This window comes from Neofelis nebulosa, chromosome X (assembly GCF_028018385.1).
Source record: "Neofelis nebulosa isolate mNeoNeb1 chromosome X, mNeoNeb1.pri, whole genome shotgun sequence".
NCBI lineage: Eukaryota > Metazoa > Chordata > Mammalia > Carnivora > Felidae > Neofelis > Neofelis nebulosa.
In genome coordinates, this window is record NC_080800.1 from 84,645,103 (window position 1) to 84,659,880 (window position 14,778).

Genomic DNA, 14,778 nt, shown 5'->3' on the forward strand with positions numbered 1-14,778 from the left:
TGATGTATTGCAGCTTTGCTGAGGTCTGTGGTATGGTTTTAAGATTTTGAAGACTACTAAGTTCATACTTTAAATTTTGCTAAAATATAAAAGTATATGTATATGGTTTTCAGTTGGAGTACTCCTTTTGACTTTCCTCTTACCCTTTCTTTGATGCTCCTAACTTGTTTAGAGGGCCCAAAAAGAGCTTAGGGATAGACCTCAGAATACTTTGAGGAAGGTGGAAAGGGTCAACCTCATTGTGTCTTCCTTCCAAGTCTAGGAAGAGTAAATGGAGAGAAGAGCAAATGCAGCTGAATTCTCTGCCTGCTTTTAGCAAAAGCAAAATTCCAGAGAATGACTTGTCTGTTCTCTCCCTATTCTTCCCAGCAAAGTAGGCCACTTCTGGAGACCATAGAGCAACATTTATCTGTTTGGAAACAATTGACAATGACCAGTAAAAGAAAATCCTAACAGGGTCATGATATAATATGACCATTTTTTTCACTCTCCCAACAATTACATAGTCTTATTACCTTAGATTTAGCTTAAGTCACTATTAAACAAGTTTACCAAAGCACCACAAAGCCAGTTTTAAAAGTTTATAAAGATTTGAATGTTTATAGTAAAGTATGCCATGAGATTTTGCGTAAATTTGGATGTCACGTCTTTACAGTACTATAAACTAGAGATTGCCTATAAAGTTGGTTTGAAGGAGACTGAAAATAATTCTTCTGATTGAAGGGAAAAAAAATAAAACAAGTTGGCTTGCTTGTGATGTGGAAGAGGGAGATTACAAAATCTCTCTCCATCTTCTCCCCCCCCCCCAAAAAAATAGCATAAAAAGATAAAAAAGTTCTTGTTTTTGTTAACATGCTGTACTGTACTTTTTTTCTGTTTTAATGTCTCATGTAGATAATTCAAGTTTGAATTATTTCTTCCCTGGAATAAGTCATAATTTATTCAGTCTGACATATCTCTGAGTTTAAGACAAATCCAACTGAGTATTTTTCCTGTTTATAAATCCAAACTAACAAATTAATAAAAATGTGAGACTTATTTGCTCTAGTGTCAGTGTCATCTGTAGAGAATTGACACTGGAGTAAATAAGTGTCTCCCCTTTAAACATAACCTTTGTTAACTTAAGGCATGATAAAGTCCCCTCAAGTTTTTCAAAAACATTTTATTAGAGACCTTGTATGTATGTTAATTGTACCTCAATAAAACTGGAAGAAAAAAAAGAGTTTTTGTAGAAGTCTATGAGACCCCAGCACAGCTTTTCAAAGTATGGACCTTGAATTAAACAAAATGGCATATCTTTTTCTACAGTTTTGCAACTGAATCAAAGTAAGGCAATGTAGTATAATGTTTAGTGGAATTTAAAGGGCTAATTCATTCTGCCCTAACAAGAACTTACAATAAAATAGCACTTTTTTTCATGAGACTTGTCTCACTTTTTTGTTAGGCTGTGGCAGTTTTGTCCATTTCCTCAACCCTTCAGGTTGACCAGATATTGCTGAATTAATCCCAGAAACTGACTTGTAATTTAATGACTCTACAGATTGAACAGACATCTCATTTATTTAGCTCCTTAAAAGTGCTAATTGCCACTTAAAGGAGAAATTCCAAGAAACTTCTGTATAAAGGTATCCAGATTCTGGTGAGCTTTAAAAATTGTTGAAATTAATGAAATGTCTTCATATTTAAGCCAAAAATGTTAGTATATGACAAATATAGAAGTCTTGTTTCCAGATTCTTTAGCAGAGATTTTTGTTCATGGCTTAATTTATAGCCTCATGTGCCTTAAAGGTTAACTCTGTACTTTTTCTCAATATCAAGCTTTTTCAATCTCAAAAGTAATCTAAAAATTATAATTTGTTTTATAAAATGTCCATACTATTGGATATCAGTAAGCAAAAACATTAAATTAAATCTGATTAATCAATGGTGATAGAGTGTGTAATAAAACAAGAACCTTTCAGGTCTTAAATTTCATTTATATAACATTATTTTTGGCCCAGCTAGGTCATTGAAGGACACTGAAAGTTATCTGAAGTATAGCTTAATGTATTCTCTCATTTTTTCCCATGAAAAAAGGTCATAAGCCAGAATGCTTTTTTAAAACCAGATAATTCTTAGTATCTGGGAAGATCATTTTAAAGGCAAAAGTAGTTCAAGAACGTAGATTATAGAACAACTTGACTCTCTCATTATAACTTTAGGCATTCTTTGCATTCATTTCTGTAATAGCTGGAACACTCCCTCCCCTTTGACAAATTGCTTTCTAGCTCAAGAAAATGTTTGCTTAGAATGGGAGGAGTTACTTAAAGTCAGTATATAGTTTGAGACAGCTGATGGGAAAATTCCCAGTTGCATTCAAATATAGTATTGATATTGAGCACACTGACATTGAACATGTTTGAACTTAGAGATTAATCCTTAAAAGGACTATTAGTTAGAAAATAAGTATCTGTATACACATGTACTGTGGTAACTTTGGATTCGTTTTAAGTCTGACAAAGTAAGATAAATTCTATCTTTACAATGAAATTATGCTGAGTGGGTGAGAGAGAAATATTTAGACCTAGACATTTCTGTCAGCATAGTATCTAGAACATAGCTCCTTAGAATTTTAGCTTAATTCTCATTTCTTTGGAAAATAATTTACTTTTTCCAAAGGCTTAGAAGGAACTCTAAAAATTTCTCTAATTAACTGGCAATTAATAGAGTACAGAAGTTGCATGCTATAGCTTCAGATCTCAGTTGACTCACTAAAATTTTATTTTCACATTTTCTCTAATACTATTTTGAGCCCCTCTCACAGTTTATATTTTCAATTCAGGTTATTAATATTTTAACCTAGATCACATGATGCTAAGTTAATTTTTAATTTGACATTCATACTGAACTCTGAAAAACGGGTTTGTTCTTGTCTTATTTCAGAATACAGTATTTTTCCTTTATTGTCAAGTTTGTTACATCTTTGTGGTCAATGGAACCTGTGGAAATCTGTGTTCTTTTTTTTTTTTTTTTGTGGTGAGGGATATGGGTAGAAAAGAGAATTGCTCTAATCATACATACGCATTTTAAAGGTAGTTGTAGAATTAATATGTATAAATGACATGTTAACACTTACCTACTCTGGATTGTTCTAAGGAACAGTGGCCTGAAGCCATGGCTTGTTTTCTGGAGCTGCTTGCTCTTCAATAGTAGCTGACCAATTGGATTTGAATTTAGACTTTGGAGTTAGGTTATCTAGCTGAGGCTTTTAGGAATGAAGCAGACTATGTCTGTTCCTGTAGTGAATCAATTTAATTTTCTCTTTGAGTACTCTAATTTGGGTATAAGTATTATCCATTCTAAATCTTTGTGTTGGGAGTTTAATTGGACTGTTGTCAAAAGCTATTAAAAAAGATAAACACAAATATATGTAAAACACTTCACAAATGTTTAAAATTTTCACTTTTTTTTTTTTAGTTTCAAAGGTTAGTTATGTAGCATCAATATCATAACCAAAGCAAGTAGGAAGTTGACTGGTTTGGAGATTCTTCAAGTAGTCTTCAATACTGTAACACTTCAGATTGTTAACCAGGATTTTTGTCCTGTATTTCTGCTAAATGTATTACTATATTAATGCACTTTTGTATATATAACTGTCTCTGTACATTCTGTACTTACTGCAGTGTATATAAAAGCTGTTTTTCCTGAAGCTGTAGGGGAAAAGCAATAGCTGTAACACAAGTTGTTTCTATTTTGAGTTCCTTCTTGTACTTGAAAGTAGTGGTTCTGTAGTTAATTCTAAATGTGTATGTATGGTTGTAATTAAAACTGGCAATGTGGCAGACCTGTCTTTTGAAGCTGAATATCAGACTGAACAGTGTTGTTTTGGCTATTGAAAACTCTTGTAGCATTTTAATTGTTTCTTTTGATGTACCATGGGTTTCTACAAAACCCACTGCTGCTTACTTACTACTTTATACTTCTGAATCTACTCCTTTACATATTACATCCCAGAACATTTATCAACAGAGAAAATTAGGTCTCCTCTCTTTTGCTCACAGTTTGGTTAAGATTCCAAAACTTGTTTTGTTAAAGCCCCAATTTCCCAAATGTCATTGACAAATCATTTTTTTTTTTCTGGGGAGATAAGATTTCTAGGGAGATTAGCAATCATAGTAAGTTAAAAATTAGGTCTAAATTTTGTTTATAGAAAATCAGATTTATTTTCCTTATATATTAATCTAGAAACTTTTTATGTTATAATTATATGAAAGAAATGTCTGAGCAGTTTTACATAGTTTCAGAAGCAATTCAACTTTCAGCAGCAACTTTATCTCTTGCCACTAGAGGGAGGTCTGTGTTTGCTCTCCTTCGGAAAATGTCTTAGCTGCTTTTCTTTTGTTTTTAATTTCAGAGGTTGGAATCCACCTCATTTTCAAAATCCCTTTTGTGATATTACTTTCATTTGTTAGTGAAAGGTAAGTTAATTGAGCTTGTTTAATAAAACAAATCTAACGCTTTTCTGTAATCTTCAATTTTTAATAAATGTGAGATATTAAGTGAAACGTGTGTGTGTGTGTGTGTGTGTATGTTTTTCTTAGATACTTTAGAACTGTACTGTCCATTATAACCACTATCCATATGTGGCTATTTAAATAAATTAAATGAAATTTAGTTTCTTGGTCCCATTAGCAACACTTCAAGTGTCCACTAACCACGTATGGCAAAAGACTACTGTGTTGGTAACTCCAGTGTACAGAACATCTTCACTATCATGGGAAGTTATACTGGACAGTACAGTCTAGAGATTTGATGGTTTATGTAGTGACCACTGTCATCATTTTACCACTGAACCATACTCAGTGATTCAAAACTGCTTCACACAGTTAACTGTTGTAGGTGATTGGTGTGGGAGGGAGAGCAAGCTGTGTTTCACTTTTTTACTTCATTAAATCTACTACCAAAGTTGAGACTTCGGTGATTTAGTGGAGAAATTTCTCAAATATCGAGCATTTCACTTGAACTCTGAATAAGATTTCTTAAAGACTCCATTTTAAAAAATTGCTTAGAGGGTTTCTTTATTCTTGTGATGTAAGAGTCTTAATAGAGTAATGGAGCCACTGTTACTTGGGATTGACAATCATCTCCCCTCTCCCCATCAGTCTGAATCTTATGGTTAAGTGCTATTTTTATATTACATTATCTGTGTTTCTTAGTAATAGATTGATGGGTATTAGATTTAGGTACAATGTTATTTCCCTTCATAATGGGTAAGTAACATTTTTAACATTCCAGTTTATGCATTTGGTCACCAGGATCCCATTATATTCTTTTTTTTCAGATTTGTCTTATAAAAATTGTCAAGTAAGACAGCAAAATGAATCCCCACATACCCATATTTACTTCCACTCTTGCCTTATGCCAATCTTGTTTCTTTTGACCTCCACCTCCAGAAACTCCCCTTACCTCAACTCCCAACGATACTAAAGTTAACCCCAGGTGATAATTTCATTTTTAAATGTTTAAGTATCAGATGTTTAAAAGATAAGGACACTCCTACTTTATACATAAATATGACCATATACCTTCATAAATAAAAATTCCTTGATATCAAATGTGTAGTTTACTTGCTTGAAATCAAAACCATAACCATTAGTCTTTTTCATTTAAAAATCATTCTACATTTTGTTAGCACTAAGGAAGAATTACTTTTATTATGGCTTGAGTCAGTGTTGATAGTATGTCTTGAGCGCATTTTAAGATGAGATATCTGTTGCTTTTAGATAAAAACAAAATCCAGCTGTTTTCCTTACTAGTTTGTTAATGAAGGTATGAAATAATTTGGGTAGCAGGAAAGAAGGAGGGAATTAATTGTTCAAGATGAGTTGAACAGATATTTTCTGTCTCACCTAACTTTGAGTTCAAGAATGATCTTTTTTAGCCCAAATTGGCACACATGGTAAAGATCTGAATACCTATTATTTATTTATAAAGAGTTTTGCAAGGGTACTCAAGGAGACATAATAAAAAATAGAGATTGTTTGACCCCCTCAAAATTCATTTCAGGAAACCTTTTTAATAGCTGTGACTGAGGCTATTGGTTTTGGTTTTGTGTTTTAACTTACTGAAGTTTAGACTTCCCAAATTGTAGAATTTCAGAGCTTGAAGGGACTTTGGAGATCATTTATTTAGCTTGGTGGTTCTTAAACTTGATTGGGCATCAGAATCCCCTGCAGGACTTGTTTTAAACACAGGTGGCCAGCCCCCACTCCTCAGTTTCTGATTCAGTAGGCACGGGGTGGGGCCTGAGGATTTGCATTTTTTTTTTTTAATTTTTTTTTTTCAATGTTTTTTATTTATTTTTGGGACAGAGAGACACAGAGCATGAACGGGGGAGGGGCAGAGAGAGAGTGAGACACAGAATTGGAAACAGGCTCCAGGCTCCGAGCTGTCAGCACAGAGCCCGACGCGGGGCTCGAACTCACAGACGCGAGATCGTGACCTGGCTGAAGTCGGCCGCTCAACCGACTGCGCCACCCAGGCGCCCCAGGATTTGCATTTTTAATGAGTCCCTAAGTGATGCTGATGCTGCTGGTTTTATGAATCCATGGAGAATCATTGCGATGCAGCTCAATCCCTTTTTCTCTTGCCTGTATTTTTGCAAATAAAATTTACACTAAATGGAACGTGACTTCTTTGCCCAAACTGGTTAGTGACATGGCCAAATCAGAATCCATACCTTGAGGTGCCTTATTCACACTGGAAAAGTGGAGTGCTTTTCCTATTGTGCATTTGTTTTCTTTATAGTAGTTGCCTCCAAATGATTCCTTCCAAGTTTTTTCTTAACATTTGGATTTTCTTGATACTGGTCAATCTTTATCTCCCTAGATTGGGAGTTCCTAAATTGGAGTCGGGATTAAAATTGCTGGCAATTCTGGGGCGCCTGGGTGGCTCAGTCGGTTAAGCATCCAACTTCAGCTCAGGTCATGATCTCCCAGTTTGTGAGTTTGAGCCCCACGTCGAGCTCTTTGCTGACAGCCAATGTATTTTTCTTAGGAGGGCTCCATATCTTTTATTAAGTTCTCAGATGACTTTTCTTCCCCTTAATGGCTAAGATTCTGTCCTTTTAGGGCAATTTTGGTTTTTGGCAATAACCAAGAGTCATTTGGGAAGCTGTCTGGTGGTTAATGTGCATGAGAAACCTGGAAATTGCTACATTTGGTCAATGAAGTATGATTTTAAAAGTAATAAGACTGGTTTTCTCATGTGGTAAAAACTGGCTTTAATGTATATTAAAGAAAAGAGTTCTAGAAATATTTTGGGCAGTGACAGCATTATTGGATTAGGTGTATGGTGATGACTTGGAATGGGGATGTTACTAATTTGGATGTAAAATAGTCATTTCTTTATAATCATAACTTTTATTCTAGAGCAAAATTCTCCAGTAATGTTTTAGAAATGTTGGGTTAGACTTCATAGATTTGTTCATCAGATCTGAGATAACAGAACTAGATGGTAATCTGAAAACTTGAAACAGATCCAGACTTTCTGATATAATGGTCATTAAAACAGTCTATTTTTCAAGTGAGAGAAATGAAATGATTCATTCAGGTCCTATATGATGACATATTAAGGACTAGAATCCAAGGCTCTTGAGTGCTTTTCCCACTTTATCACACTGCTTTATATCATGCTACTACTTTTCACAGTGTTTTGGGGAAAACGCCTTAGGATTTTGGTATAGAGCAGTGGTTAAAGTGTGGACCCCACTTTGCTGGACACCAGCAAAATAAGTATCACCTGAGAACTTGTAAGAGGTGCAAATCTTTAGGCCCCACCCCAGAACTAGGGAATCAGAAACTGGGGGGAGGGAGGGTAAAGCCCAGTAATCTGTGTTTTAGCAAGCCTCCCAGAGGATTCTGATGCACACTCAAATTTGAGAACCACTAGTATAATGATTCTCTACTCTGGCCAAACATCACAATTATCTGTGGGAAACTTAAAAAACACCATACCACCTTCCCTACTCACCCAGACAAATCAATCTCAGAGGTGACACCTGGGCATCTATTGTTTTGTAATAAACATTATATTTTGGAATAATTTTATGTTTATAGAAAAATTGTGAAGACAGTATAGAGAGTTCTTGTGTACCTGTTGCTCCATCCTCTAGTGTTAAAATTAGTTTTAAAAACTAAGAAATTAACATTGGCACATTACTGTTAACTACAGATTTATTCAGATTTCCTTATTTATTCTTAATTCAGATTTCACTAATTTTACCATTAATGTTCTTTTTCTATTCCAAAATCCAATCCAGGATTCCTCATTGTGTTTAATCATCATGTGTCCTTAGCCTCCTCTGGTTTGTGACAATTTCTCAGTCTCTCCTTGTTTTTCATGATCTTGACAAATATAAGGAGAATTGGTCCTTTATTTTGTGGAATGTCATCCTCAATTTGGGCTTGCCCAATGTTTTTCTCACAGTTAGACTGGGGTTTGGGGATGACTCAAGATCAACATGACTCAACCCTAGTTACATTAACTTTGATCACCTGGCTAGTGTTCACCAGGCTCTTCACTGCAAAGCTACTATTTTTCCCTTTCAATACTCTGTTTTTTGCGAGTAAGTCATGCAGTCCAGCTCACACTCAAGGAGGAGAGAGAAAATAGGCTCTGCCTCCTGGAGAGAGAAGGATCTATACATATGTTTTGGGGATTTCTCTTTGGGAGATTTGCCTCTTCTCTGTATTTATCTACTTGATCACTGATATCAGTATGGATTCATGGATATTTATTTTATACGTTGGCCTATAGCCTAATAGTAAGTTATTTTATAGCTCAAAAATTTCCAGATTTGGACATTGGGAACTCTTAAAGGTTGCTTCTAGTGCCCCTTCAACCTACCCATATCCTTTTGTATTTTGAGTGCTTTATTTTCTGGCACTACACAATGCTTTAGCACTAGAATCAGCATTTAATCAAGGAACTGGACACCTTTTTTTCCTTCAAATTTTAATTTAAATTACAGTGTAATTTTTGGAAGTGTTTTGGACACTTCTTTTTTAAAAGCTTCTCAGGTGTGGGGCACCTGGGTGGCTCATTCGGTTGAGCATCCAACTTTGGCTCAGGTCGTAATCTCATGGTCATAAATTCAAGCCCAGCTTTCTGGCTGACTGGGATCCTCTGCCCCCACCCTCTCTTTGCCCCTCCCCCACTCACGCTCTCTCTCAAAAATAATTAAACGTTTTAAAAACTCTTCAGGTGATTCTAGTGTAAAATAAGTGTGGGAACCACTGATATTGAGGGTGAACCACATTCTTCTGTAAATCTAATGCTATGATCAGACCAGATCCTATCTTCCATCCTCATAAAGCATAGTCATCTTTGATTCATTCCTCCTCCTTTTCTTTTCATGTTCACTGTTCACTAAAGCTGTTTTCTCCTCAGCAACCAGAACAGCACTATTTAAACTTTATATAAGATCTTGTTAAAATGCAGATTCTTGGGGGCGCTTGGGTAGTTCAGTCGGTTAAGCATCTGACTTTGGCTCAGGTCATGCTCTCATGGTTCAGGAGTTCGAGCCCTGTTTCAGGCTCTGAGAGCCTGGAGCCTACTTCAGATTCTGTATCTCCATCTCTCTCTGCCCCTCCCCCACTTGTGCTCTGTCTCTCTGTCTCTCTCAAAAATAAATAAACATTAAAAACAATTTTTAATGCAGATTCTGATTCAATTGGTCTGGGGTAGAGGCTCGAATTTTTGTATTTCTAGTAGGTATCTAGGTGATATAAATCCTTCTCATCCATGAACTACATTTTGAGTAGTGAATGTCAGAACAAAATCCAGATAACTTAGAACATTTCGAGAGCCTCCATGGTTTGCCTGACCCCAGTGTGCTTTTCAGCTTGATCTTCCATGCATTTTTACACTCAAACCAACCAGTCTACTGAGTATTTGTAGTATTCGCCTTCTGACATGGCCCCAAAGATTGTGGCGATTCATTTCCTTGTTTAATTCCTTTTCCTTGGGTTTAGGCTGGACCTAGTGACTTAGTTCTGATAGCATACAGCAAAACTGATGGGATGTCACTTCTGTGCTTAGGTTACAAAAGATTGTGACTTCTGTCTCACTTGTACTCTTGTTGGTTGCTTACTCTGGTGAAGCAAGCTGCTAGGCTGTGACATGCTTTGTGAAGAGGCCCACATGGCAAGGAACAGAGGGACTGAGTCCTTAGTATGTAACAGCCCATGAGGAACTGAATTCTGCCAGCAATTGTGAGTTAGTTGGGAAGTGTATCTTTTCCAGTAGAGCCTTGAGATGACTGCAACCTTGTGACAGACCCAAGGCTGAGCTTAAGTATCCATCTAAGTCATGTCCAGGTTCCCGCCCAGAGAAACTGTGAAATAATAGACGTGTTGTTTTAAGCTGATAATTTTTGGGATAATTTGTTGAGCAGCAATAGATAACTAATACATTATGTATATAATATGGAATGAAATGACTTCCTGTTGCACCCTTCTTATCCTCAGATGCTCCTGCCTCCATTTATTCAGCAATATTTGCCAGATGCTATTATATGCTAGGCACTGTGTTAAGCACTAGGGGATAAGTGGTAAATAAGCAGACACAGTGTCTGCCCTTACATTGCTTGTATTCTTTTGTATTGATTTTTGGAGTCTCACAAAAGAAGAAACCAAGATACATTTTGTTAAAGCAACACTATTTTTAATGCCAAGAAAGTAGGAAGGAAATAACCTAAAGGAGCTTCATGAAAAACTTTCTTACAGTGTCATTTTTGTCATTTTGCTATAGAACAGTTAACACTTCATTATGGAATAGTATGGGCTGCATTTAGGCGAAGTCCTGGTTCTAGTGCATTTTAAGTCAACCCTAATTCCTCCCAAGTTGGGTGTATTACTTTTTCTAAGCACCATTAAATATTTATTGTACCCTTATTTTGCTTGTATGCTATTCTGCCTTACAATTAGGTTTATTTGTTTTCTCTACTAGTCCTCATTTTCATTTGTACAACTCCATGGTTGTTTGCACATGTGCAAAGAGCTTTGTTAATTTAATATTAATAATAGCTTTGTTAACCTGAGATTAATGGAGCTTTCAATTCAAACAGTTATTTTAAAATTCCAAGCGCCATTTTTCTTCATTTTCTTCTTTTTAAAAAAATGTTTATTTATTTATTTTTTTTTTTAATTTTTTTTTTTCAACATTTTTTTTAAATTTATTTTTGGGACAGAGAGAGACAGAGCATGAACGGGGGAGGGGCAGAGAGAGAGGGAGACACAGAATCGGAAACAGGCTCCAGGCTCCGAGCCATCAGCCCAGAGCCTGACGCGGGGCTCGAACTCACGGACCGCGAGATCGTGACCTGGCTGAAGTTGGACGCTTAACCGACTGCGCCACCCAGGCGCCCCAAAAAATGTTTATTTTTGAGAGAGACAGAGCACAAATGGGGCAGGGGCAGAGAGAGAGGGAGACACAGAATCCAAAGCAGGCTCCAGGCTCTGAGCTGTCAGCACAGAGCCTGACGTAGGGCTCGAACTCACAAGCTGTGAGATCATGACCTGAGCCAAAGTTGTATTGCTTAACCAACTGAGCCACCCAGGTGCCTCTCTTTTTCTCCTGTTTTAAGAGAGTATTTATTGAAAGCACAAATATATCATCATTTGTAGCAAAAGAGTTTGACACCTAATTTTTCCCAAATTTTTGAAAGAAATATGTTTTTCAGTTAAAAATTTCAAATTCTCCTTCTATCCTTCCCTATGTTAATGCACATATTTGTTTAAAAATTTGATGCTATCCTCACTTTTAGAATTATCTACCAGTTTTATCTGATATCTGATCTTTTGTTTAAATTTTGTTGGCTTTTTCCAAAAGCAAAACATATCAGTAAATCTAAAATATTAACAGTATAAGATTAGACTGATATAGTCTACTTTGGGGTTAAAAATAGCAAAAACTCAAATAGATTAAAAATAGCATATATGCAATGGTGGGTGAGACAGTGGAAGAGCCAGAACTCTGTAAAACTGTTTGGTAGTATCTAATACAGCTGAAGGTATACATTCCTTAAACCTCAGCAATTTCACTCTCAGATATGTATTCTATGGAAGATGTATATTTGCCAAAAGATGTACTGGAATATTTACAGCAACACTATAATATCCCCAAACTGGAAACTACCCAAATGACCAATAGGTGAGTGCATGAATAAAATGAGGTATATTCACGCAATGAAATACTATGCAATCTTAATCATGAATATGGTTGAATATTGGATGCATATGGATGAATCTCACAAACATAATGCTAAGCAAAATAAACCAAATACAAAGGAGTAGTATTTTAAAAAATACAGGGGAAACTATGTTACTAGGATTAGGATAGTCTGGGGTGCCTGTAATGACTAGAAAGGTATTTGAGGGGGCCATCTGAGGCACTGGTAATATTCTATTTCTTGACATGGCTAGTGGTTGGTTAAATAATGTGTTCAGTTTATAGAAATTCAGTGAGCTGTTCACTAATGTGCAATGTTTTAGGTATGTTAAATTTCAACAAAATGCCTTAAAATTAGCACTTAAGCCATCAGGAGATGAATGGAATCAAAACATTCTAAGAAAGCTTTATAGAATATAAATTTGAACTTCAAGGATAAATCCTAAAAACATAGAGGCTGTAACTTACAAGTCTGTAAAGGGAGAAATGGTGTAAGAACAAAGAATCTTTCATTCAAAACAAGGCAAGGAAAAAGAAACAGAAAGGACAATTGGAAAGCATAGAATGGCTGAAAGAAATCTATATTTTTAAAAATTAAAACAAATGTAAAACAACTATGGTTAAAAGATGAACAAATGTATGACTAGGTGTTTTGGTTTTTTTTTTTTTTGAGTCAAATGCCCTGTACCAAAAACACCTCTATGACATGAAGACCCAACACTAACCAAAAGAAAGATGGCATAGATGTATTAATATTAAACAAAATATAATGGAGGGCAAGTGTCATTATTACAAATAAAGAATGTTGTCACTATGAAAATGATACAAGTTTCAAGCTACCAGAAGAATAATACAATTCTAAACTTGAATATGTCTAACATAGCTTCAAAGTGTATAAGGCAGCGGCGCCTGGGTGGCTCAGTTGGTTAAGCATCCAACTTCAGCTCACATCATTTTCTCACGGTTCGTGAGTTCCAGCCCCATGTTGGGCTCTGTGCTGACAGCTCAAGCCCAAGGCCTGCTTCAGATTCTGTGTGTGTCTCTCTGCCCCTCCCCTGCTCACACTCTGTATCTCTCTCTCAAAAATAGACATTAAAAAAATTACAAAACAAAGATAATGAAAATTCTATGTATCGAAACTATGGCATGCAGCTAAATATTGCTCATTGGAAATTTATATCTTTACAAGCTTATATTAAAAAGGAAGAGGGGCAAAGATGGTGGTGCAGGAGAACACTGGGCTCACCTTGTCCTGCTGATTGCTTAGATTCCACCCACATCAGCCTAAATAACCCAGAAAACTGCCAGAAGACTGGCAGAATGGACTCTGGAGCCAAACATAGACAAAAGGCCCACGGAAGAGGGTAGGAATGGTGGGGAGGTGGTGCGAGCTACAAGGACTGGCAGACTGGTGGGAGGGAGCCAGGGTGGTGGATGGGCAGCCCGCCAGGCAAGGCAGAGCCCCCAAAGTCTGGCTTGAAAAAGCTGTACTGTGAAAGTTCTGACAGCCAGTGGGCCTTAACATCTGGAATGTTAAAATTCAACAGCTCTGCTCTTGGAGAGCGGGGAGGGCCAGAAGACGCTGGGAGGGAGAGTTGTTGAGTCCAGGAATGACAGAGCTCGGTGGGGGAAACAAAGGCGCAGGCAAGTGCCATTTCCCTCTCCCACCCCCCAGCTGAAATTCCAAAGGGAACCAGTTCCCCTCACCAAACTTGCTTGCACCGTGGAAATGCCCAATGCTTTGTTTCTGTGGATCCATCCCTCCAAGGGGCCTGCCTCCCTCCTGGTGCTGCAGGGCCCCTCCCACAGGGGACCACCCACTGCAAAGCCAGCTGAGCCTGCCCCTCCCACCCCTGTGCACCTTGTGGATCCACCCCAGCTGATACGCCAGATCCCGTCAAAGCAGCACCACAAGCCTGGCAGTGTGCAAGTAGCCCAGACAGGGACCACGAAAGTTGGCAGGCCAGAAAAGAATGGCAGGAAATCTTCAATGTGATGAACAGAAAAAAAATATGCAGGTGAGAAACCTTTATCCAGCAAGTCTGTCATTCAGAATAGAAGGGGAGATAAAGGTTTTCCCAAACAAAAACTATAAGAATTCATCACCACTAAACCAGCCCTACAAGAGATCCTAAGGGGGACTCTGTGAGTGAAATTTTGCAAGGACCACAAGTACCAGAGACATCACTACAAGCATGAAACCTACAGACATCACAATGACTCTAAACCCATATCTTTCCATAATAACACTGAATGTAAATGGACTAAATGCTCCAACCAAAAAACATAAGGTATCAAAATGGATAAAAAAACAAGACCCATCTATTTGCTGTCTACAAATGACTCATCTTAGACCTGAGAACACCTTCAGATTGAAAGTGAGGGGATGGAGAATTACTTATCATGCTACTGGAAGTCAAAAGAGAGCTGGAGTAGCAGGGGACTTTAATACCCCACTTACAGTGATGAATAGATCATCTAGACACAGTATCAATAAAGAAACAGGGGCCCTGAATGATACATTGGATCAGATATATTTAGAACTCTGCATCCCAAAGTGACAACATA